The sequence below is a fragment of the Zea mays genome, chromosome 4 (genome assembly GCF_902167145.1).
Source record: "Zea mays cultivar B73 chromosome 4, Zm-B73-REFERENCE-NAM-5.0, whole genome shotgun sequence".
In the NCBI taxonomy this organism is placed as follows: Eukaryota; Viridiplantae; Streptophyta; class Magnoliopsida; order Poales; family Poaceae; genus Zea; species Zea mays.
Genome location: NC_050099.1, coordinates 218,806,809 through 218,832,258, shown reverse-complemented (window position 1 = coordinate 218,832,258; position 25,450 = coordinate 218,806,809).

Genomic DNA, 25,450 nt, shown 5'->3' with positions numbered 1-25,450 from the left:
CACGCAGCGAGTGCGAGCGGGTGTCCGCCTGGTGTAAAAATCCTGGCTCTTCACCTTCTTACCTGTAGTACTATATAAACAGACGAGTAGGTGTGAAGTTACCACAGCATTCATTGCTATTTGCACTGTTTTGCTGCCAAAATCTTTAACCATTGCCGAAGCTTGACTCTCTGAATCGAACGAAGCTCCAGCTTGAAGCCTGCTTAGTCAGAAGAAAAAACTTCGGAAGAAAAAAGTATTAAATTTCCACAAATTCATAATTAAATGGCCAGAGTACGTTCTACCGCCAGGGTTGAGCGTGAGGGAGGCGAAACTGAAGCTTCGGAGACTGTTCCCATCTCCGAAGCCATGCAACGATCCGGGCTGGTGACTTCGGAAAGGATCCCTAGTGATGATGCAGAGCAAGCAATCGCTGAAGCAGAAGAAGAAGATATTGAGGAAACTGATCCCGAAGATGATTATCGCATTGCCATGCCAAGCAAACCCAGCCACTTGGACTTCGAGAAATCTACTGTTTCGAAGGCTGACCTCTCCAAGATGGTAAAGTCGGGCTTTTTCACTGAAAATCAGAAGAAGCTATTACGCTTCGGGGGAGAAGAGACTACCCCAAAGCCGGAGAAGGATGAAATTGTTATTTTCAAAAGCTTTCTAAAGGCTGGATTAAGATTCCCCCTACATGGGATTATTGCAGAGGTACTGAAGAGGTTCGGTATCTATTTTCACCAGCTGACCCCTAACGCTATCGTTAGGCTTAGTGTTTATATTTGGGCACTCCGAAGCCAAGAAGTGGAGCCATTTGCAGACAGCTTTTGCTGGGTTCACGAGTTGCATTATCAGACGAAGGCTAGAAAGGATGGATTGCACGACAATTTTGGTTGTTATAACTTCGCCTATCGAAAAACCACAAAATTTCCTGTAATCAGCTACCGAAGCAAATGGGCAGCAGGCTGGAAGTGAGAGTGGTTCTATGTCAAGGTTGATGACGACAAAGAGAAACTTGTGCAAAGTCCACTCGAACTAATCTTCGGAGAAACCCGACCTCGCTGCAACATGACACCCGAAGGTCCAACACAACAAGCAATGAATGAATTCAGAATCATTGCAGAGCATATCAGCACAAGGGACCTGGTTCAGGAATTTTTGGCTTTCAAAGTTTTTCCCAGTTTGAAAGAATGGGAAATGCCGAAGCTAAAGGGGGAAAAGAAAGAAGGTGAACTTGTACGTTTACCTTACTATTTCAAGTTTAAAAAGTACTTTAAAACACCTTGCCAAGAGTGGCTAGATACAATTGAAGTAATGTGCAATGAAATACTTGGCAATTATTCCAAAAAAGAAGATCAATTGATGACCGCAGCCTTCGGGACCCGTCCGAAGCGAAGGCTAAATCGAGTGCTGGACGCCTTGGGTTTTGAATACCCTGACTATGAAAATCTGAACAAAGGTGCCGGAGGCCAGAAAAGGAAAAGGATAACCGAAGCCTCAAATGAAGATGAAAAAGAGACACCAAAGAAGAAAATTCCAAAGAAAAGGAAAGCGTCTTCTCCAAAACGAAAAATATCCGACGAAGAAAAATCCCCCGCATCACCCTCTGCCACTGATGTGGAGGCAATTCTGAAGGTAATGACTGAATCCTTACCTGCGAAGCTAAGTCCACTGGGGCCTCAACTGACAAAGTTTTTTCAGAAGGACAAGGAGCCCGAAAAATCGAAGAAAACAATCAAAGCAAAGAGACAAAGAATTATCACTGTGACAGAGGTAATTGACAAGACACCGCCAAGAGCTGCAGCTCAGAAAACACCAGCGGCTGCGGAAGGGACAGATATTGAAATTACACCTTCGGAGGTCGCAGCTGCCGAAGCTGCCTCAGCTGAAGATTTGAACCTGGAGAGCACAATCGAGCACATTGACAAAATACTGCTAGACATGGCTACAGAAGAAGCTACCACCGCTGCCGAAGAGGCCGCGACCGCAGTGTCGGGGAAAGGGAAGGAAATTGCTGATGAAGCTTCAGAAAACGAAGCCTTCATGTTCCAGAATTTAGTTGGAGAAAAACTGTCAAAAGCTGAAATAGAAGAACTTAAAGAGTATGCCAAATCCTGCGGATACAAACCTGGAGCACTCCTCTTCGGAGGCATTGATGATGAAAAATTAGATTGTATTCGAGATCAAACTGGAGCCAAAGTTATCGGTACTCTGTCAAAGAGTATCGGTTTTCCGAAGCTAGAAACAGACATCAGTCGCTACCGACGACAACATATCGTTGGTAGTTTATTTTATTCCAATTTCAAGGTGAACTACTTTTCCCTTAACTTTTATTGTTTCTAATAATGAAAACATGTCTGACGAAGGTTGTTTTCGTGCAGAGTATGCTGTTGAGCAAAGCCTTGAAAATGCAGCAAGATTTTGAAGATAAGAAGCACGAAGTTGTAATTAAAAATTTGGAAAGCAAAATAAAGGAGCACTTAGATGCTATCGAGAAAAAGAACTTTGAGCTCCAGGCAAGCGAAGGTTTATTGGCGGAAGCTGAAGCAAAAATAACAGAACTGAACACGAAGCTTCTCCGCCAATTTGAGCAGTTCGAACGAGAAAAGCAAGATCTTAATGCAAAACTTGAAGCCGAAGCTCAACAAAATTCAGATTTGAAAAAACTATTGACGAGCCTTCAAGAAAAATGTTTGGAATTTAGCAACAAATGCATTCAACGATTAAGAAAAATTTTCCACTCAGTTGGAGCCAGCAGTGAAAAATTCACCCCCTCAGCTGAAGATCTACCGAGGACCTTCGAACATATTGAGGGTGAGGTTGACGAGCTCGACGAAGTCATAGCTGGGCACGGTGACTTCTGTGCCTAGGTGGCTTCTCGGGGCACTGCTGCGGCTTTCCTAAAAGCTGGCTGCAATCATGGAAAGATTGTCAATAGGCCAAATTTCACTTTATCACCATCAATCCTAGATGACATTCCTGATCTCGCCCGAAGTATCTCTAATAGATTTGTAAAAATGATATGGACAAAAGGTGGGCGAGAAAAGGCTGGAGACGAAGCTCGGAGTCATCTTGAACCAGTAAGAAATTATACCTTGCGCTTACCTCTTCCTTCAAGCTCGATTTTGACTTACAACAACCTTATTCATGTAGGATGACGAAGCCGAAGCTGATGATTAGAAAATGACGCCGAAGCTGAAGTTCCTTGGAGACTAAATAGTAGACTGTAGACAGTACTTGAGAAACTTTTGAGATAACTTTTGTAAATGTAACTAAAACTTGTCTTTAATGAATTCTGTTCATACCTTGTAATATATCCTTATCCTTCCATTGATGTATGAGGTGCTTTGATGTGGACGAAATTTTCTTTTTTGAGCCGAAAGCGAAAAAACACCTTCCCTTCTTTTCGTACGCAGCGAAGCATAGAAAACAACATTTCCCTTCTTTCCGAAGCATAGAAAACAACATTTCCTTTTCTTTTTTTTCTTTTTGCCGAAGCAAGCACTTATGCCATGATGATGATTATCCTACATATGCCTGGATGGATGTTTATGAATGCAAATGCTATGATGTGATGTGCAAATGAATGTCCAAACGCGAATCCGAAGCCCTACTCATAGCCATTATTTCCTTAGAGACAATCACACATCAGCTCTGCATTCCCTTAGGAACGACTTTGGAGCTTCTTCGCCTTTTACTTTCGGCGGAATCAGCGTTGACTTTTCGCTGTAAGCTCTGCATTCCCTTAGGAACGACTTTGGAGCTTCTTCGCCTTTTACTTTTGGTGGAATCAGCGTTGACTTTTCGCTGTAAGCTCTGCATTCCCTTAGGAACGACTTTGGAGCTTCTTCGCTTTTACTTTTCGGCACTCGATGGTGCACTCAGCTTTTACATTTACATTCCTTGGGGGATTTTGCTCTTATAGAACTAAAAAAGGAAATTACATATGATGGCCCCATTAAAAACCTTTCTCCCCCTTTAGAAAGGAAAAGGGTGCCATGAAAAAGAAAAAACAAAAATTACATCAAATTACACATAATACCGCCGAAGCTCATCCGCATTCCAAGATCTAGGAATGTCGTTGCCGTCCATATCCTTCAATCTGTATGAACCGGGTCTTGACGAAGATGCTACTAAGAAAGGTCCATCCCATTTCAACTGCAACTTGCCCACTGTTTCTGGGTTGGCCACTCTCCGAAGCACCAAGTGTCCTGGCTCAATATTCTTTAGCCGAACCTTTCTATCTCGCCATTTGATTGTCTCAGCTTGATATTTATTGATATTCTCCACAGCTTGAAGCCTGATCCCTTCTAAAGCATCTTTTTCCACAGAATAAGCTTCGTCAGAACCTGATTCTGCCGAAGCTACTACTCTTATTGATCCAGCTTTAGCTTCCTCCGGAGTTATTGCTTCATCACCAAATAATAACTTGAATGGAGTAAAGCCTGTAAACCTTGATGTTGTTGTGTTGTGGCTCCACACCACTTTGGTTAACTGATCTGGCCACTTTCCCCTAGGTTGGTTGAAGATTAACTTCATTATTCCTGTCATTATAATGCCATTGGCTCTTTCAACGAGCCCATTTGACTCCGGATGCCTGACTGATGCAAAATGGATCTTCGTACCAATTTGATCACAGAAATCTCTGAAAGCTTCGGAGTCGAACTGTGTTCCATTATCCACAGTGATGGCCTTTGGTACCCCGAAACGACAAACAATATTTTGCCAGAAAAACTTTTGAATGGTGGCCGAAGTTATTGTGGCTAAAGGCTTTGCCTCAATCCATTTGGAAAAATATTCCACAGCCACTACAACATATCTTAAGTTCCCTTGGGCTGGTGGTAATGGACCCAACAAGTCAAGGCCCCACCTTTGCAATGGCCAGATGGGTTGTATGAGCTGTGTCAAGGACGAAGGTTGTTTTTGATCTCTTGCACATTTCTGACAACCTTCGCACTTTTGAACTAATTCCGCCGCATTCGAAGCTGCCTTCGGCCAATAAAACCCTTGACGGAAAACTTTTCCAAGTAACGGCCTAGATCCAATGTGAGATCCACACAGGCCTGCATGTATTTCTTTCATCAACTCTATGCCTTCGGTTCTAGACAAACACTTGAGGAGCGGAGCACAAACTCCATGCTTGTACAACTCCCCTTCTATCATGATATATGGACGAGCTCTTGCCTCTATCCTCCTGTTATAAGTTTCGTCATCTGAAAGGAATTTACCCTGAAGGTAAGAGATGATCTCAGTTCTCCAATCTTCGCTATAAACAGGAGATATATTGAGGACCGCTCTTTCAAGAAGTTCCACCGAAGGTGCTTTTATTGTCTCGAAGAACACATCCGAAGGTAAAGGCAGCCCCTGTGCTGCTGACTTAGCTAGCAAATCAGCATGCTCATTTTGTCCTCGAGGGATATTTTTGACAGAAAATCCTTCGAAGGAAGCTTCAACTCTTCGAATCATATCCAGATATTTTTCAAGCTTCGGATCTTTAGCCTTGCAACTCTTGTCAATATGACCCGAAACAACCTGGGAATCAGTTTTAAGTATGGCCCTTCTGATTCCCATTGCTTTCAGCTTCCGAAGACCCAGAAGCAGGGCTTCGTACTCGGCAATGTTATTTGTGCAACTAAAATCAAGTTTTGCCGCATAGCAAGTTTTAACTTTGGAAGGTGAAACCAACACAGCAGCCGCTCCCGCTCCGAAGGTTCCCCAAGACCCATCGCAAAACACTGTCCATGCTTCGGCGTTTTTATTTGTTTCTTCCTCCTGAGCCCCTGGCATCCAGTCAGCAATGAAGTCTGCTAACGCCTGGGACTGAATCGAAGATCTATGAACATATTCAATACAAAATTCGTTGAGCTCTGCAGCCCATTTTCCAATCCTTCCAGTTGCTTCTCGGTTCCTCATAATATCCTTCAGAGGTTGTGAAGAAGGAACAATTATCTTGAAAATAGTGCCGAAGCTTCCTGGATGCCATCAAAACAGCATATAACACCTTCTCTAATTCTGTGTAGTTTTTCTTTGATATACTAAGAACTTCAGATACAAAATACACTGGGACCTGCTTCCTGACTTGGCCATCAAGCTTCTCCTGGACAAGTGCTGCACTTACCGCTGAGTGCGAAGCTGCCACATATAATAACAAAGGAGCCCCTGGCGTAGGTGGAGCTAGTGTTGTTAGATCTATCAAATACTGTTTCAGCTCTTCAAAGGCCTTCTGCTGGATTGGTCCCCATTGAAAGACTTCGGCTGATTTCAGCACTTCGAAGAATGGTAAGTTTCTCTCTGCTGATCTGGATATGAATCTATTGAGAGATGCCAACCTTCCTGTCAATCTTTGAGCCCCCTTTTTTGTAGTTGGTGACTCCATCCGAAGTATAGCTTCGATTTTACTTGGATTAGCTTCAATTCCCTTTGTTGAAACCAAGCATCCAAGAAATTTCCCCTTCTTTACTCCGAAGACGCATTTTTCTGGATTCAACTTTAAACCAGCTTGCCTGAAACTGGCGAAGGTCTCTTGCAAATCAGCAATATGATTCTCCTGTTTCGTGCTTTTTACAATGATGTCATCAACATAAGTTAGCACATTTCTGCCTATCTGAGACTGGAGAACCTTTGCAGTCATTCTGCTGAAACTTCCTCCAGCGTTTTTGAGCCCCTCAGGCATCCGAAGATAGCAATATGTGCCACTTGGAGTTATGAAGCTAGTCTTCGGCTCATCTTCCTTCTTCATCCAGATTTGGTGGTAGCCTGAATAACAGTCTAACAGACTCATGAGCTCTGAAGAAGCTGCTGCATCAACTAAAGAGTCTATCCTTGGCAATGGAAATTCATCCTTCGGACAAGCCTTGTTAAGATCTGTAAAATCGATGCACATTCGCCACTTGCCATTGGCCTTTTTTACCATAACAGTGTTAGCTAGCCACTCTGGGTACTTTACTTCTCTGATAACTCCTGCACTGAGGAGTCTTTTGACTTCGTTACTAGCACCTTCGGCCTTATCATCTGACATTTTCCGAAGCCTCTGCTTTCTAGGTCTGAAGGATGGATCAACATTGAGCGAGTGCTCAATAACATCCCTATTAACTCCACAGAGATCATTGGCTGACCACGCAAAAACATCTTTGTTGTTGAACAAAAACCTTATCAAGGTTTTCTCTTGTTCTTCGGATAATTGAGAGCCCAACAACACCTTCTGCTCTGCTATGTCCTCACATAAGAGCATGGGCTTCGGCTGATCTACTGAAGCTGCTTTCTCCCTTCTGAATTTGTATTGTTCACAAGCTTCAGCTCCATCAATGTTATGGATTGCTTTTGAGTCAGTCCAGTTTCCTTCGGCCCTTCTGGCAGCTTCCTGACTTCCATGAATAGCAATGGGTCCTTGATCCGAAGGTATCTTCATGCAGAGATAAGCAGGATGAAGAATTGCTTCGAAAGCATTGAGGGTGCCACGACCAATAATTGCATTGTAAGGGTATTCCATGTCAACAATGTCAAACACAACTTGCTCAGTTCTAGTGTTGTTGATGAACCCGAAGGTCACTGACATGGTGATCTTGCCCAGTGCTACAATCTGTCTTCCTCCGAAGCCACAGAGAGGATGTGTGGCATCATGAATCTTATCTTCTGGCTCTTGCATTTGTCTGAAGGCCTTGGCAAATATGATATCAGCTGCACTACCTGTGTCAACCAAGACATTGTGGACCAGAAATCCTTTGATAACACAAGAGATAACCATGGCATCGTTGTGTGGGTAATCCTTGAGCTGAAGGTCCTCTTGGGAGAAGGTAATAGGAATATGAGACCATCTTGACTTGATGAAGGGTCCTTGCACCCCAACATGTTGTACCCTTCTCTATGCTTCTTTCTTCTGTTTCTTGTTGGCTGGCTCTGAGGACGAACCACCTGTAATCGGTAGCACCAGCTTCGGGTCCGAAGCAGCTCCAGCTTGATCATTGAACGAAGCCATCAGCTCAAAAAGTGGAAGTGAGTTCACCGGAGGTGGGCGCCAATGTTGGGGACTTGTTCTCAAAAGCTCTCTGCCTTAAGAACAAGGCAACATAAAATGTTAAATGTTAATGTCCTTCGTCCATGAAACATTATTCCCATGAGGATAATGAGTCATGGACGAAGGTAAATGAAAGTATAATCACGAAGCTTAAATTTTCGTAATAAAATTTCAATAGATATTATAAGACAACATAAAATAAAGGGCATAAAAAGGCTAAATGAATCATAGACGAATCATAGACGAATTATATTATATTTACTTCGTATATTGAATCATTTAATACAATAATACCTCTGCCTTGGCAAAGGTTGAATTCCGAAAGATGCGACTGCAATTTCTAGAATCCGTGAACAGTAAAGGAATACTGTTCACTATTTATAGGCACAGGACGCAGCCTGTGAGGAATTACAAGTATGCCCCTTGTGAAAGTTTACAACATTGACTCAGACCTTTATGGACTAAAAGGTCATTCTATCTTTAAGTTGGTTTGTAATACCCGAAGCTTCGTGAAAAGGAACCTTCGGCCATCTTATATAAACAGCTTCAGCCGAAAGCCGCTTCTTCCTAGAAGTCCTTCGGCGACGAAGCATAGACCCAACAACACCTGCAAGTTCGAATAAATGTACTATCAACTATCATGACATATTTCATGGAAAATTTGATATAACATATAAGTTGTTTGGTATTGTGGATTTTGATACATTTTTCTATAAACTCGGTCAAAGTTAGGGTAGTTTGACTTAGGATTAGGACAAAGCTAGAGTGAACTATAATTTGGAACAGATGGAGTAGCTTGCAATTGCATTATGTTTCCAAAGCCTTTTAAGGGCATGAGAATAATTCTAGCATTCAAATATTGTACTTGAGTACTGATGGTGTTTGCTAATCTGGTAAACTTTGAATTTCAGCAAGTTCACAAAACGAGAATGGGTGTTCCCATGGTGAGCACATATCAACATTAGATGAGGGGAAAAGAACCTATACACTATTTCAAGGCCATTCTGGGCCAGTTTATTCTGTGACTTTTAGCCCTTTTGGGGATTTCCTCTTGTCATCATCTTCAGACTTGACAAGTAATACATCTCACATATTAGACAGTGTTTAATTTTTGTAGCAATCCTTATATTTGTATCTGTCTTTTAAATTTATCACTGCTATCTTCATTGTATTTGTTACAGTAAGACTATGGAGCACCAAGCTGAATGCCAATCTTGTCTGTTACAAAGGACATAATTACCCAGTTTGGGATGTCCAAGTATGTGAATTTGTGAATAGTCGTTTATGATGTTGACCTTATTATAAAGATTTTAGTACTACCTATGCACTATACTATTTGTTGATGCCTTCTTTATTTATATTTTTATGACAGTTCAGCCTAGTTGGCCATTACTTTGCTAGTGCTTCACATGACAGGACTGCTAGAATTTGGTCAATTGATAAAATCTAGCCTTTGCGAATAATGGCTGGGCATCTTTCTGATGTTGATGTAAGTGAACTTGTTGGTCCTATACTCTGTGAATAGAGCTTTGGTTAAATTGAATTATTGGTGTTTTTAATTCTTTTATGTTTGGATATCTACTTGTTTTTATCAATGCCCTGTATTGATGCCAGCATGATTTGGCTGATCTTTTTTCCTTCTGCCTGAAAATGTTTTGCATAACAGTGCGTCCAGTGGCACGTAAACTGTAACTACATTGCTACCGGCTCTAGCGACAAAACTGTAAGACTATGGGATGTTCAGACGGGTGAATGTATACGGATGTTTATTGGTCATAGGAGTATGGTTTTGTCACTGGCAATGTCACCTGATGGACGATACATGGGTCCTTTGATGTCTGCTGGTCCCAGAACAGAAAATCGCATCAACTATGGAGGTTCTTTAACTCATGAATTCATCTTAAATATCACATGGCTGTGTCACCTTATGCCACATGCCCACAGCAGCCTTAGGGTGAATGTATACGGATGTTTATTGGTCATAGGAGTATGGTTTTGTCACTGGCAATGTCACCTGATGGACGATACATGGCCTCTGGAGATGAAGATGGAACGATCATGATATGGGATCTCTCGACTGGCCGTTGTGTTTCACCACTGCTAGGACACAGCTCTTGTGTGTGGACACTTGCTTTCAGGTAATTATTATACGCCGTTGTAACTTCTTCAGTTCACCCCAAGTTTCTTTTTATCTGAACGCCTCTTGCATGAGCCTGCCCAAAGAGCAAGTGTTCATTGCAGTTAAAGGAAAACCTGGCTTGATAAGCTGGTAAGTCCACGCGTCACTCATAACCAGTTTAATCAACAGGACCATGTAATTTTACAATAGTGTTGTATCAAGGAATCAGTGCTAAACATTTCATAATCCTTGTTGGTAGTATTTAATTTGAAGATCATGTAATTTGATCTCATGAAATGATGTCTTGAAATTGGCGGTCTCACATATTCTGATGTATTTCAGAATTACACTAGTCTATGGGCATGATCTATAAGGGCAAAGTTGCTCTGTTTCTGCTTGCTTTAGTTTTTTTAGTTGATCAAAGTTGATACTTATCCTATGAGCTCTTTAAACTTAACATTCGTTTTTTTCTCAATTAGGTTTGCAATCTAATTCAAATATCTTTTGGCAAACTTAGTTTTTAGGCTTCAAAGCATAGTGCTACTTTGGGTTTAGCGCTCTCTGCTTTGCTCTGTCATTGCCTTTTGGATGTACACCAGTAGTCCTTAATCACTCTCATATACTCCCTCCACTCCAAAATATAAGCCATTCTAGCTCTTTTAGATACATAACTTTTGTTATGTATGTATAAACGTGATCTATACTTAGGTGTATAGCAAAACAATGTACCTAGAAAAACCAGAATGGGGAGTGTCTGATAATTTCTTGTCTTACAACTTCAATGTACCATGGATCTCTATATTTTGAGCAGGAGTACAAAATTTTATCTTCTCCAACATACAATGTACCTAGAAAAACCAGAATGGGGAGTGTTTGATAATTTCTTGTCTTACAACTTCAATGTACCATGGATCTCTATATTTTGAGCAGGAGTACAAAATTTTATCTTCTCCAACATACTGACACATGATATTACTGTTACACTAATGGGCAAATCTTTAAAACACTACCAGCAATACACTTATACACTTAAATTCTCTTGGTCTGATTGCAAAACACCCTTGTCTTTTTTTCTGAAACAGCAAAGGCAGCTCATCAGCTAACCGACTGAGACTGCTTAAATCCCTGCCTACAAAATCAGCTCATGTCTATAGCCTGCGGGTGAGAAATTTCTCCTTTATTCAGCATGATTTCTGGTCTAAACTTTTATCCTCAATTTTGTAGTCCATCAGGAAATGTTTGAGCGGGTGATTGGTTGCCTCTGATCACTATATTTGTAGCAACAATAGTAGCCATCACTGGCTCTCCTTTGATCTTTGTTTCTCAGTTCGTTCATTCCTGTGCTCTCCTATCGCACTATTGTATTCTTTTGCACATATGTTTCTTTTTCTGAAATGCTTTCTTGTTGTTCATCAGATTCGGTACCTAGGATGAAGTTTCAGGGCTGCCAGATTTCAGTTTCAGAGCTGCAAGATTTATGCAGAATTTAAAGACTATGCTACCAAAAAAGCTTTCGTAATTTACCTATGATGCAGTTCAGTATTGTTTAGGATGAGTCATATGTTTATATCTGTCTCCAAAAATATTTGTACACGCATGAAGTGGTGATTATTTTATGTTGTGCTACTCTGTATATTGACTATTTTATTTCAATGAGAAATGGTTTGTCCATTGCAATCGTGTTTATGCCTAGGATGAATTGGACCTTCTCATTTTATTAATGGCAAATGTTGTTGTATATCAATTTCTATTCAATAAATGGTTTATTTCTTGCAACACATATATGTGCTCTCACAAATCCGATCTAAATGTTGCCATTGTTATATGGTTCAATAACATTGCAACACATAAATGTGCTGCTATAAATCTAAGCAAAATGTTTCCAAATCCAATACGGGTCAACCCGTCTTTGCTGGTACAAACACATGTAAGCATTGCAGTAGGCAATAAATATCCGTTGCGGCCCAGCAACGTTTATAGCCATGGCTTACCAACATATAAATAAGTGTTGCAGTAGACCCTAGCAACGCCAGCATAGGCAACACATAATTATGCGTTGGTATAAGTCTTAGCAACACTTATTTCAACTTCTAGCAACGCATAAATGCGTTGCAATAGGGGGGGTATTTTTGTAGTGAAGTTTCAAAAGAGGTCATAGAGGAGTCAAGGCTTGAAGCAATCGGGCATATAAGAAAGTATCAAGCAAAAACCATAAGATGGCAAGACAGAAAAGTAAAACTCAAGAACGGAGCGCCAGGTCACCTTGTGCTCCGAAGGGTAGCCAACCTAGACACAATGGGAAAATTGCAAGTAAAATGGGAAGGCCCTTTTCTTGAATCAACTGTATGAAGTTGAAGAAAAAATTTTCTTAAGGATATCACAGCACAGGGAAGCAACAACAAAAGAGTTTTCTCAAAGCTACCTTAAGATTTCCAATATTTTTTTTCTCTATGTCTTTGTTGGCAATGTTCCTTTTTGTAGCTTCGAGGTTGGCCTAAAGCTCCTTAATCGATTCATCCTGCTTTTTATATTCAAAATGTCAGCATTATGTATCTTCGTTGCTTCATCATTGTTCTTTTTAGCCTTTTCTGCCTTTTCCTTCAAAGACATTATATTTGCATCTTTTTCCTCCAAAGACTTCTAAAGTTCAACAACTTCGTCTTAAAGAGTGGAAAGCTCTTTTTCCTCTTTTCTCTTGTTGCATTCTCAAGGCCTTACTTAGCATCAGCCCCGACATCATCAAAACAAAAAAATGGTTTAGTCAAAATACGGAATTTTCCTAAACCTGCATCAAAATAAATACTCTTCGTACCTTGATGCTAGTATAAGCCAAGCTATGGGAGAGCTTTCTCTTCTTAACCTGGCAGAGTTTCTCTTTGATATCCGGGAAGCCGATGCTTTGGGTAATATTCCAAAAAATATTTGATTCATCAGGATCTGGCACACACATTAGCATTCGGACTTTCCCACCGAAGAGTAAAGCCCCTGGACTGTAGCTCAAAGCTTCGCCTTTGTTCCCCAGTTTTGAAACCTCTTTTTCGCTCAATTCACCACCACTAATATGCCTCATGAAAAATCCAAGTTCCTCCATGTCTTTGCCAGTGGTCTGTGTAGCTTTGGCTACCTCTGTCTCATGTATAGTTTCCTGCCCTTTCTAGCCCTCTGTCCTTTCACGCCCCAAAGATCTGTCACCTTCGGCGCATTTAGTTGCACCATTTTTCCAGAAGATGATGAACCGCCGAAGGCGGCGCTACCAAGGCCCAAAATGCGTGGGCTCTCCACTTCATCGTGAGAATCCTTCGAAGTCGACATAAACCGAGTAAATGAGGGTCCCAAGGGACTTAAAGGAGAAAATGGCAGCGGGCGGGTCATTACCTCAAGAATTCGAGTGTAGTTCAGCGACGAGGTTGTGGTGGTGCTTCCCTTCTCCTGCTCTTGAACAACCTTCGTTGGCGCCAAAGCTTTTTTTCGTAACTGCATCTTTCTAAATAGATGTTTTGAGTTTCTTTTTCACCTAACCCGAAGATGGATCTCCAACCTCATTCTTTGTAGCCCTTTTTCTTTTCTCCCTAGTGGTCGAAGGATCTTCATAGTCCAGGTATTCAAACCCTAGGGCATCCATAACCCTGTTAACCCAAAGATTTCCTCGGCCTAGAAAGGCGGATCACATATCCTCATGCTCTCTAGCGAGATAGTTACCGCACATTTCATTGCATCTATCTTCAATAAACTTCAGCCATCCAGTCGAAGGAGCCTTGTATGTGGACTACTCTTTGAAACCAAAAGCTAAAGTAACAAGATCTTCATCTTCACATTTCACCTCCTTTGACAATTTCCATCCAGTCCAAGTTGGATATATGTTATAAGAAAGTGCCTCTTGAATTAGATCCATTGATTAAATCTTCTTGGTAACTGCATGGAAAGCCTTGAAGCATTCTTCAGCGGCTTCACTCATCTCACACTTCGACCTCTTGAAAGTGAAGTTCACTTCCATAGGACTCATGAGCATACTCTTGAAATCTTCAAAGTGAAGTTCACTTCCATAGGACTCATCAGCATACTATTGAAATCCTTCTCCTTCAGAGTGGATCGCCCAATCTCAATGTAGCTCGGCTTCGAAGGCCTGTCCTTCGGCAATTCTGCAGTAGCTCTTGACGATGAGGCCCTTGTTGGGGGTCTGCTTCATTGCCGAAGGTCCTTTAAGAAGAAACACCTTCGGAAGATCAGCACAGAAGAAAATATAGCGTGAAGGTACAGCACGAAGCTACCATCCGAAGAGCTTCGGCATAGCGACATGCCTTGAGACGAAAGGCTGCACCGACTTAAAGAGGAAAAGACCAATCGGCCCATGGTAATTTGTGTCATGATTGTAACTAGTTGTAGAGGATATAAATGTAATTTTGATTGGGCTGTGTCCCGTGCCTATAAATAGGTGAACAGTACCTCTGTACTGTTCACGCTGACTTGTACTAGTTCGTGTGTCACGCTTGTACTTTTGCCTTCTGTCAAGCCGAAGGTACAAATGTAATTCAATATTGTTCTTATTTATTCATGATTATATAATAAGGACATGTAAATAATGTTATATGATTATTCATGTTATTCTCTCATGTTTCATATACTTTTCCTTTCATCACTGTAAACTATGATGATGAAGGTATGTCCTTCATGACCTTCGTCCAAAGATCATTATATCCTAAGGGAAATAATGCTTCGAAGGACGAAGGGCATTAACCTTTAATATTTTATGTTGCCTTGTTCTTAACTCATAGCATTTGAGAACAAGTCCCCAACATTAGCGCCCACCTCCGGTGAACTCACTTCCACAATTGAGCTGATGGCTTCGTTCAGCAACCATGTTGTAGCATCTTCGGCTACGAGGCTGGTGCTCCCAATCATGGGTGGTTCATGTGCAGAACTAGCCAACAAGAAGCAGAAGAAGGAAGCACAGAGAAGGGTGCAGCATGTTGGAGTGTAGGGACCCTTCATCAAGTCTAAGTGGTCCCACATTCCAATCACCTTCTCCCAGGAGGATCTTCAGCTCAAAGATTACCCTCACAATGATGTTATGGTCATATCTTGTCTCATCAAGGGATTTCTGGTCCATAATGTTCTGGTTGATACAGGTAGTGGAGCGGATATTATATTTGCTAAGGCCTTCAGACAGATGCAAGAACTAGAGGATAAGATTCATGATGCTACACACCCTCTTTGTGGCTTCAGAGGAAGGCAAATTGTAGCACTCGGCAAAATCACAATGCCAGTGACCTTCGGCTTTGTCCATAACAGAAGGACTGAACTGGTTGTCTTTGACATTGTTGACATGGAGTACCCCTATAATGCAATCATTGGTCGAGGGACACTTAATGCTTTCGAAGCGATACTTCATCCAGCATATTTATGCATGAAGATACCTTCGGAACAAGGGCCCATTGCTGTCCATGGGAGTCAAGAAGCTGCCAGAAGAGCCGAAGGAAACTGGATAGATTCAAAAGCAATCTATAATATAGATGGAGCCGAAGCCTGTGAGCAATATAAATACGAAAGAGAGAAGGCTGCTTCGGCGGATCAGCCGAAGCCTATGCTCCTATGTGAAGACATAGCAGGACAAAGGGTACTGCTGGGGTCTCAGCTATCTGAAGAGCAAGAGAAGACTTTGCTAAGATTTTTATTCAACAACAAAGATGTCTTTGCTTGGTCAGCCAATGATCTATGTGGTGTCAATGGAGATGTCATTGAACATTCAATTAATGTTGATCTAGCCTTCAGGCCAAGAAAACAAAGGCTTCGGAAAATGTCTGAAGACAAAGCTGAAGGTGCTCGTCACGAAGTGAGGAGACTTCTTAGTGCTGGTGTTATCAGAGAGGTGAAATACCCAGAATGGCTAGCCAACACTGTTATGGTGAAGAAGGCCAACAGTAAATGGAGAATGTGCATTGATTTTACAGATCTTAACAAGGCTTGTCCAAAGGACGAGTTCCCATTGCCAAGAATAGACTCTCTAGTAGATGCAGCAGCTTCTTCAGAGCTCATGAGTCTACTGGATTGTTATTCAGGCTATCATCAAATATGGATGAGGAAGGAGGATGAGTCGAAGACTAGCTTCATAACCCCCAGTGGTACATATTGCTATCTTCGGATGCCCGAGGGGCTTAAAAATGCTGGAGGAAGCTTTAGCAGAATGACAGCCAAGGTCCTTCATTCTCAAATAGGTAGGAATGTACTAACCTATGTTGATGATATCATAGTGAAAAGCACAAAGCAAGAAAATCACATTGTTGATTTGCAAGAGACATTTGCCAATTTCAGGCAACTGGCTTGAAGTTGAATCCAGAAAAATGTGTTTTTGGGGTGAAGAAGGGCAAGTTCCTTGGCTGTTTAGTATCAACAAAGGGAATTGAAGCCAACCCAAGCAAGATCGAATCTATCCTTCGGATGGAGCCGCCAAGCACAAAGAAAGGGGCTCAACGGCTGGCAGGTAGACTGGCATCATTAAACAGATTCATATCCAAATCAGCAGAAAGAAATCTGCCATTCTTTGAAATGTTGAAGTCAGTCGAAGTTTTTCAATGGGGCTCGGCTCAGCAAAAAGCCTTCAAAGAGTTGAAGCAATATTTGATTGATTTAACAACACTAACTCCACCTTCGCCAGGGGCTCCATTGCTCTTATATGTGGCAGCTTCGCACTCTGCAGTGAGTGCGGTGCTTGTACAGGAGAAGCTAGATGGTCAAGTTAAGAAGCAGGCTCCAGTGTACTTCGTCTCCGAAGTTTTGAGTTTATCAAAGAAAAATTATACAGAATTGGGGAAGGTGTTGTATGCTGTGTTAATGGCCTCCAGGAAGCTTTGGCATTATTTTCAAGCATATCATATAATTGTTCCTTCGTCACAGCCTCTGAAGGACATAATGAGGAACAGAGAAGCTACTGGAAGGATTGGAAAATGGGCTACAGAGCTTAATGAATTCACTATTGACTATGTGCATAGATCCTCAATTCAGTCCCAGGCATTAGCAGACTTCATCGCTGACTGGACGCCAGGGGCTCAGGAAGAAGAAATAAACAAAGACACCGAAGCTTGGACAGTGTTCTGCGATGGTTCCTGGGGAACCTTCGGCGCAGGAGTGGCTGTTGTCCTAGTTGCGCCTTCAAAAGTTAAAACATGTTATGCAGCAAGGCTTGACTTCAGTTGCATAAACAATATTGTTGTATACGAAGCACTTCTGTTGGGGCTTCGGAAGTTAAGGGCAATGGGAATAAGAAGGGCCATCCTGAAAACTTATTCTCAAGTCATTTCTGGCTATATAGACAAAAGTAGCAAGGCAAAAGACCCGAAGCTTGAAAAATAACTGGATACAGTTCGAAGGTTGGAAGCTTCTTTTGAAGGTTTTTCTGTCAAGAATATTCTAAGAGGAGAAAATGAGCATGTAGATTTGCTAGCCAAATCAGCAGCACAGGGGCTCCCTCTAACTTCGGAAGTATTTTTTGAAACAATAAAGGCACCTTCGGTTGAACTCATGGAGAGAGCAGTGCTTGCAATTTCCCCAATACAAAGCGAAGATTGGAGGACTGAAATTATATCTTTCCTCCAAGTGTTTATAATAAGAGAATGGAAGCAAGGACAACACCGTATGTGATAATAGAAGGAGAATTATATAAACATGGAGTCTGTTCTCCACTACTCAAGTGTTTATCAAGAGCTGAAGGTATTGAATTAATGAAGGATATACATGCAGGTCTGTGTGGATCTCATATTGGGTCTAGGCCCTTGCTGGGAAAAGTGTTTAGACATGGATTTTACTGGCCGAAGGCAGCTTCGGATGCAGCAGAGCTAGTTCAAAAATGTGAAAATTGTCAAAAATGTGCAAGAGACCAGAAACAACCTTCATCTCTCACCCAGCTAATACAGCCTACTTGGATGTTGCAAAGATGAGGCCTGGATTTGTTAGGCCCACTTCCACCAGCGCAAGGTAATTTGAGATATGTTGTGGTGGCTGTAGAATATTTTTCTAAGTGGATTGAAGTGAAGCCTTTGGCTACAATAACTTCGGTTACAGTCCAGAAATTCTTCTAGCAAAATATTGTTTGTCGCTTCGGTGTGCCGAAGGCTATAACTGTGGACAATGGAACACAGTTTGATGCCGAAGCGTTCAAGGATTTCTGTGATCAAATTGGCACGAAGATTCATTTTGCATCAGTTAGACATCCGGAGTCAAATGGGCTGGTTGAAAAAGCAAATGGCATTATAATGACGGGAATAATGAAACTAATCTTCAATCAGCCCAGAGAAAAGTGGCCAGATGAGTTGATTAAAGTGTAGAGCCACAATACAACCATATCAAGATCAACAGGTTTTACACCTTTCAAACTATTATTTGGTGACGAAGCTATAACCCCAGAAGAAGCTAAAGCAGGGTCCATAAGAACAGCAGCTTCGATAGAAGACGAAGCTGATTATTACGTAGCAAAAGACACTATAGAAGGGACCAGACTTCAGGCTGTGGAGAACATCAATAAATACCAAGCCGAAAGAACAAAATGGCGTGACAGAAAAGTTTGGTTGAAAAATATTAAGCCAGAGCATTTGGTGCTTCGGAGAGCGGCCAATCTGGACACAGTAGGCAAATTGCAGCTAAAGTGGGAAGGACCTTTTCTGGTGGTATCTTCGTCGAAGCCCGGTTCTTACAGATTGAAGGATATGGACGGCAACGACATACCTAGATCTTTGAATGCGGATGAGCTTCGACGATATTATGTGTAATTTGATGTAATCTTTTTTCATTTTTTCTATGGCACCCTTTTCCTTTCCAAAGGGGGAGAAAGGTTTTTTAATGGGGTCATAGCTTGTAATTTTTTCTTTCTTATTTAGCTCCACGAGAGCCAAATCCCCCAAAAAGATGTAATATGTAAATCTTAGCATGCACCATCGAGTGCAAAAAGAGAAAAACAGGGAGAAGCTCAAAAGACGTCCCCAAGGGGATGCAGAGCATGACGAAGCTACAAAAAGTCGTTCCTAAGGGAGCGCAGCGTAAGTTTTCTGCTCAAAAGTCGTTCCTAAGGGAATGCAGAGCCAAATACCGCCGAAATATAAGGCGAAGAAGTTCAAAAGACGTTCCTAAGGGGATGCAGAACTTATACCGCCGAAATAGAAGGCGAAGAAGTTCAAAAGACGTTCCTAAGGGGATGCAGAACTTATACCACCGAAATAGAAGGTGAAGAAGCTCAAAAGACATTCCTAAGGGGATGCAGAGCTTAAGACTCAAAAGATGTTCCTGAGGGGATGCAGAGTCTGGGTGTGGCTTCGTATGCGTGTGTATGGACATTCATTAGCACATTACATCACATCATTCATTGCATTCATACACATTCATTTAGACATTCGTAGGATCATCATCATCATAACATAGAGTACAAACAAATGCTTCGGCTCTGATGATAAAGCTTCGATGGATATAAAGAAGCAAAGATATGCTTCGTTGTGTACGAAAAGAAGGGAAGGTGTTTTTCGCCTTCGGCTCAAAAAATACAAGTTTCGTCCATAATCAAAGCAATTCATACACGGATGGAAAGGTAAAAATATATTACAAGGTATGGCCAAATTTACAAGTGTAATGTTTGATTCCTAAAATTACAATATTTTCTACAAAGTTAATTCAAAATTTCTCTAGAACTTTCTGCAGCAGCTTCGTCAATATCCATCAAGCTTTGGATTATTGACCTTCGGCTTCGTCATCCTATACATAACAAAGCGGTAAAAGGTAAATAAAAATCTCAGGAAAAGGTAAGCACCAGGTAAAAGTTTAATACCGGTTTAAGATGACTTCGAGCTTCGTCACCAGCTAAGCTCCGCCCACCCTTCGTCCAAATTTGAGTTATGAATCTATTTCCAATGCTTCGGGCCAGGGTTGGAATGTCAGTTAAATCCGCTGGTGATAGGCTGAAGTTCGGCCTATTTACGATCTTCCCGTGCGTGCAACCAGCCTTCATGAAAGCTACAGCTATGCCGCGAGAAGCCATCAGGGCACAGAAGTCACCATGCCCAGCTATAACTTTGTCAAGCGCATCAACTTTGCCCTCAATGTGTTCGAAGGTGCATGACAGGTCTTCAACCGAAGGTTCAAATTTTTCAGAACTGGCTCCAACTGAGTTAAAGACCTGCTTCAGCCATTGCACGCATCAGATGCCGAAGTTTAAACATTTGTCCTGAAGCTCTTTCAAGGATTTCTGCAAATTCGAACTTTTTTCAACTTCGGCTTCAAGCTTCACATCAAAATTCTTCTTTTCTTGCTCGAAGCTTTCTGACTTTAGGAGGAGTTCACTGTTCAATCTGGCAATTTCGGCTTGGGCTTCTGACAGTGAACCCTCCATTGTTTGGAGAAGAAAATCTTTCTTTTCGAGAGCAGCTTCATGATATTTGATTTTACTTTCCAAGCCCTCAATTATAACCTCATGTTTCTTATCTTCGAGGTCCTGTTGCATCCTCAAGGCTTTACTTAGTAGCATACTCTGTGCAAAATAACCTTCATAAAAAATCACCTTCATCGTAAAACAATAAAAATTTGAGAAAAAATCTTTACCTTAAAATTAGAATAGAATAAGCTGCCGACGATATGCTGTCGTTGGTAGCTGCTGATGTTAGCTTCAAGCTTCGGAATACCAACACTCTTTGACAGAGTGCTGATAATCTTCGCTCCTGTTCGATCCCGAATGCATCCTAAGGCTTCATCATTAACTTCGCCAAAGAGCATGGCCCCTGGCTGGTAGCCACAGGATATAGCGTACTCCTGCAACTCCTCCTTCTCAGCCTTAGTTAATTCCTCACCAATTAAATTTTCAAACTTGAAGCCTCTTTCTTCCGAAGTATCTTCGGCAATTTCCTTCCCTTTTTCAGGCACTGTGGTTGGGACTTCTTCTGCAGCAGCAGCAGTCTCCTCCACAGCCAAATCCAAGAGCACTTTATCAATATCAGATAATGTACTTTCCAGGTTGGTAGCTTCGGCAGTCGCGGCTTCGGCAGAAGCAGCAACTTCGGCAGCTGGTGTAATTTTTTATGCTGAAGCCGGTGGTGGCGTCTCCTCAATAGCTTGCATAACAGTAACAATCCTTCGCTTTTTTGACCCAACCGCCTTCTTCGCTGCCGAAGGCTCGCCCTTCTTCTGTAAAAGCTTCGTCAGTTGTGGCCCCAGAGGACTTAGCAGCTTCATAGGTAAGGATTCGGTCATTACCTTTAGAATTTCTTCTACTTCAGCAGCAGAAGGCGTTGAAGGAGTTTCCTCCTCTATCTCAGCTGCTTTTGGCTCCGGAGCTGCAGCCTTTCTCTTCTTCGAAGCAGCCATCTTCGGCTCAGGACTGAATTTTCTCTTTTTCAGAGCTTCTTCATCCGCTTTCACCATCCTACCAGTCTGCCTGCTCAGAACGCTAACAATCCTTTTTCTCTTTTGCCCTTCGGCACCCTTGTTTATTCGTTCATAGTTAGGATATTCAAAGTTTAAAGCATCCATTACGCGATTCAAGCTTCGTTTTGGTCGGGTGCCGAAGGCTGCAGTCATTAGTTGATCCTCTTTTTTAGTATAATTGCCCAAAATTTCGTTGCACATGGTTTCAATCATTTCTAGCCACTCTTGGCAGGGCTCTTTGAATTGTTTTTCAAACTTGAAGCGATAGGGCAATCGAACAAGTTCATTCTTCTTCCTTGCTCCCTTCAGCTTCAGCATACTCCATTCACTCGATGTTGGAGATACCTTGTTGGCTAGGTATTCTTGCACTAGATCTCTAGTGCTGATCTGTTCAGCCACCACCCTGAACTCTGCTACAGCTTGTCGACATGGTGACCCCGGCATCATGCGGCACAGGGGCCTAGTCAGTCCGAAGCTTAAACTCAGTGGACTCAACACTATCTGCATCAGCTTCTCTCTTTTCTTCTCATCAGCCTTGAAATAAAACCATTCATTCTTCCAGTCGGTCGGCCACTTCATGCGGTAGCTGAAGACCGGAGCCTTCATATCCTTGCGATATGCAAAGTTATAGCAGCCAAAATTTTCATGTAACTCGTCTTCTCTGGCCTTTGTTTGATAATGCAATTCGTGCGTTCGACAGAAAGCTTCAGCATTTGGGTCCATCCCTTGGCTTCGAAGGGCCCAGATGAAGACGCTGAGCCTAACGATAGCGTTAGGTGTCAGCTGATGAAGATAGATTTCATAATTATCTAAAACTTCACCAATCATCTCGTTCAAGGGAAACCGCAATCCCACTCTGAAAAAGCTCTTGAAAACCACTACTTCATTATTTTTGGGCTCTGGAGTGGTTTCTTCTCCGGCAAAGCGAATAAGTTTCTTCTCAGCTTCTCCGAAGTAACCCAGCTTCATCATCACGGGTACATCAGCCTCATACACAGTAGATTTTTCAAACTCCATGTGGCTGGGTTTTGATGGGATCAAAATGTTGTAGTCTTCCTCTTCCTCATCAACATTTTCTTCTTCGATGTCAACCTGTTAAGCTTCGGCACTAGGTGCATCTTCGTCAATACCTCCCTCTATCACAACCAATCCTGATTGTTTCATGACTTCGGAGATCAGGGTTGTCTCGGTGGCTTCGGTCTCCTCTCCTTCACGGGTCACCCTTGTAGTTGAGCGTACTCTGGCCATCTGATGTTGAATTTCTTACAAGTTTGTACGAAGCTGATGATTTTTATAGTCTTGTCGAAGCTCTTTCTTTTGCCAAAGCTAAATCAAGATGATGCTTTGCTCGAGAATGCAGTAAAAAAGCTTCGGCTATCGTTAATTTTTTCAACAGCACAACAGTGCAATGGCAATGAATGCTGTGGTAACTTCACACCTACCCGTCTGTTTATATAGTGCTGCAGGTGGGAAGGTGAATCGCCAAGTTGTTTGCACCCGTTGAACAGTTATCCGCACCCGCTGAACGGTGGACCCTTGGGAAGAGAATCGCCAGACCGTGCACACCCATCACATGGTGGGCCACCTCGCGCTCGGAATATTTTAATCGTTTTCTCGGCAACGAGCTCAGGGAAGGTGTTTTTCGGACCTTCGGCATTCCGAAGCCTTAGAGTTTTTTCACGGATCAAGCTCGTTACGAAAAACGATCTAGCACCGCGAAGGGGCTACTGTTGGGGGTCTACTTCATCGCCGAAGGTCCTTTAAGAAGAAACACCTTCGGAAGATCAGCACAGAATCAAATATAGCGCAAAGGTACACGCCGAAGCTACCATCCGAAGAGTTTTGGCATAGCGACATGCCTTGAGACGAAGGGCTGCACCAACTTAAAGAGGAAAAGACCAATCGGCCCATGGTAATTTGTGTCATGATTGTAACTAGTTGTAGAGGATATAAATGTAATTTTGACCAGGCTGCGTCCCGTGCCTATAAATAGGTGAACAGTACCCCTATATTGTTCACGCTGACTTGTACTCGTTCGTGTGTCACGCTTGTACTTTTGCCTTCTGTCAAGCCGAAGGTACAAATGTAATTCAATATTGCTCTTATTTATTCATGATTATATAATAAGGACATATAAATAATGTTATATGATTATTCATGTTATTCTCTCATGTTTCATATACATTTCCTTTCATCAATGTAAACTATGATGATGAAGGTATGTCCTTCATGACCTTGGTCCGATGATCGTTATATCCTAAAGGAAATAATGCTTCGAAGGACGAAGAGCATTAACCTTTAATATTTTGTGTTGTCTTGTTCTTAACTCATAGCATTTGAGAACAAGTCCCCAACAGCCCTCATTGCCTCATAGATAGGCAAGGTATCTAATCGTGCCTCTGAACCTTAAACCCTAAACTGTTCGGTGGAGTGAATTTTGGTCATCTAAACAAGGCACAGAGCTTATCTAAAAAGGCTCAGCCGAAGTAAGCTTTTGAAGCCCATTTGAACGAGAAGCTTTGGAGGCGCAAGAAATTTTGGCAGCAATTAGGTAAGGGCAATAAATGTGATATGCATTTACCCCCTCGGCTGCTTTTATACTGAAAACCGTGCTCGAAGCGGCGCAGGCTATAGAAAGTATTATCGCGCAGTGTCCCCTAAACCCTAAACACTAAGCCCTAAACTCTAAACCTTCAACTAAAGAAGTGTATAAAGACACTTCATCTATGTGCATGTAACAAAGACGACGACCGAAGGCATCAGCCTCGGGCGCAATGCAGAGGGGTAGGCTACGAAACGACGAAGGTTGAAACCTGCAGAGCTGAGAACAAAGAAAATACATTGCTATCCTGATGTCATTTGTAAACGGCTTATGTAAAACTAGTGGGCATTATTGTAAATCTATACTAAGGCGTTCATCTCCCCTATAAATAGATGAACAATGCCCTACATAAAGCACCTTTGCATAAGGCCATAGCTTCAATTCGTGTCACTTAGCCTTCGAAGAACCTTCATGCCTCCCTCTGTCCAGGAGCCGAATGTATGTTTGTAAATCTATCTAGTGTAATGGGAGACAAAATATGCTAAGGCAATAGAGATAAGCTCTCATGTATGTAATCCATTACATATTATCTTTGTCATACATTTTTGTCTGAAGATCTTCGTCCTTCGTACTAACACTTCGAAGACGCGCTAATCCTAGGACGAAGGTCTTCACTCCTAATTTGTGTTGCCTTGATTTTCAATACCTTCACGGGTTGAGATCAAGTACCCAACATGTGTAATATGATTGGATACATAATGTTTTCCTATTATGTCTTCGGATTCGGATCGAATATGGATATTATGAAATTGTGTTGAATAAGATTTAAATAGATATCGATATCTTAAATATCCAAGTTTGAAAATATGGAAGTAGATAAAAATTGGATATGGATCAGGTACTTAGTACCCGAACTCGAATACATATCAGATTTTAACCTCACGAATCGAAATCGAATACGGACGGATAATATCCGTACCATATACTCTCCCACCCGAGAGAATAATTACTATGGGGAATAAATTTCTATGCAACATGGGGGGGACGACAGATGAATGAGGACTCTTTGCGGCAAGCAATGGTGGTACGTGGTAGCAAATCACACCACCACCTAAGACAGAAAAAGGTAACGGTACTGCTAGCAAAGGTCGCGAATGAAGCGACGATACGTAATTCTAGGAGCCACATCGCCTAGAGTGCTGCTACAAAGATACAACGACTTGTGGTGGAGTGGAGTGTGGCGGTGCCAAATACTCCCTCCGTTTCGTTTTAGTTGTCGCTGGATAGTGCAAAATTGAACTATCCAGCGATAACTAAAAAAATAGATTGAGTACAAGTTAATGGATTGTCGATATAATACCTTCATCCTTCTTTTAATATAATGTCTTTTATGACTTTC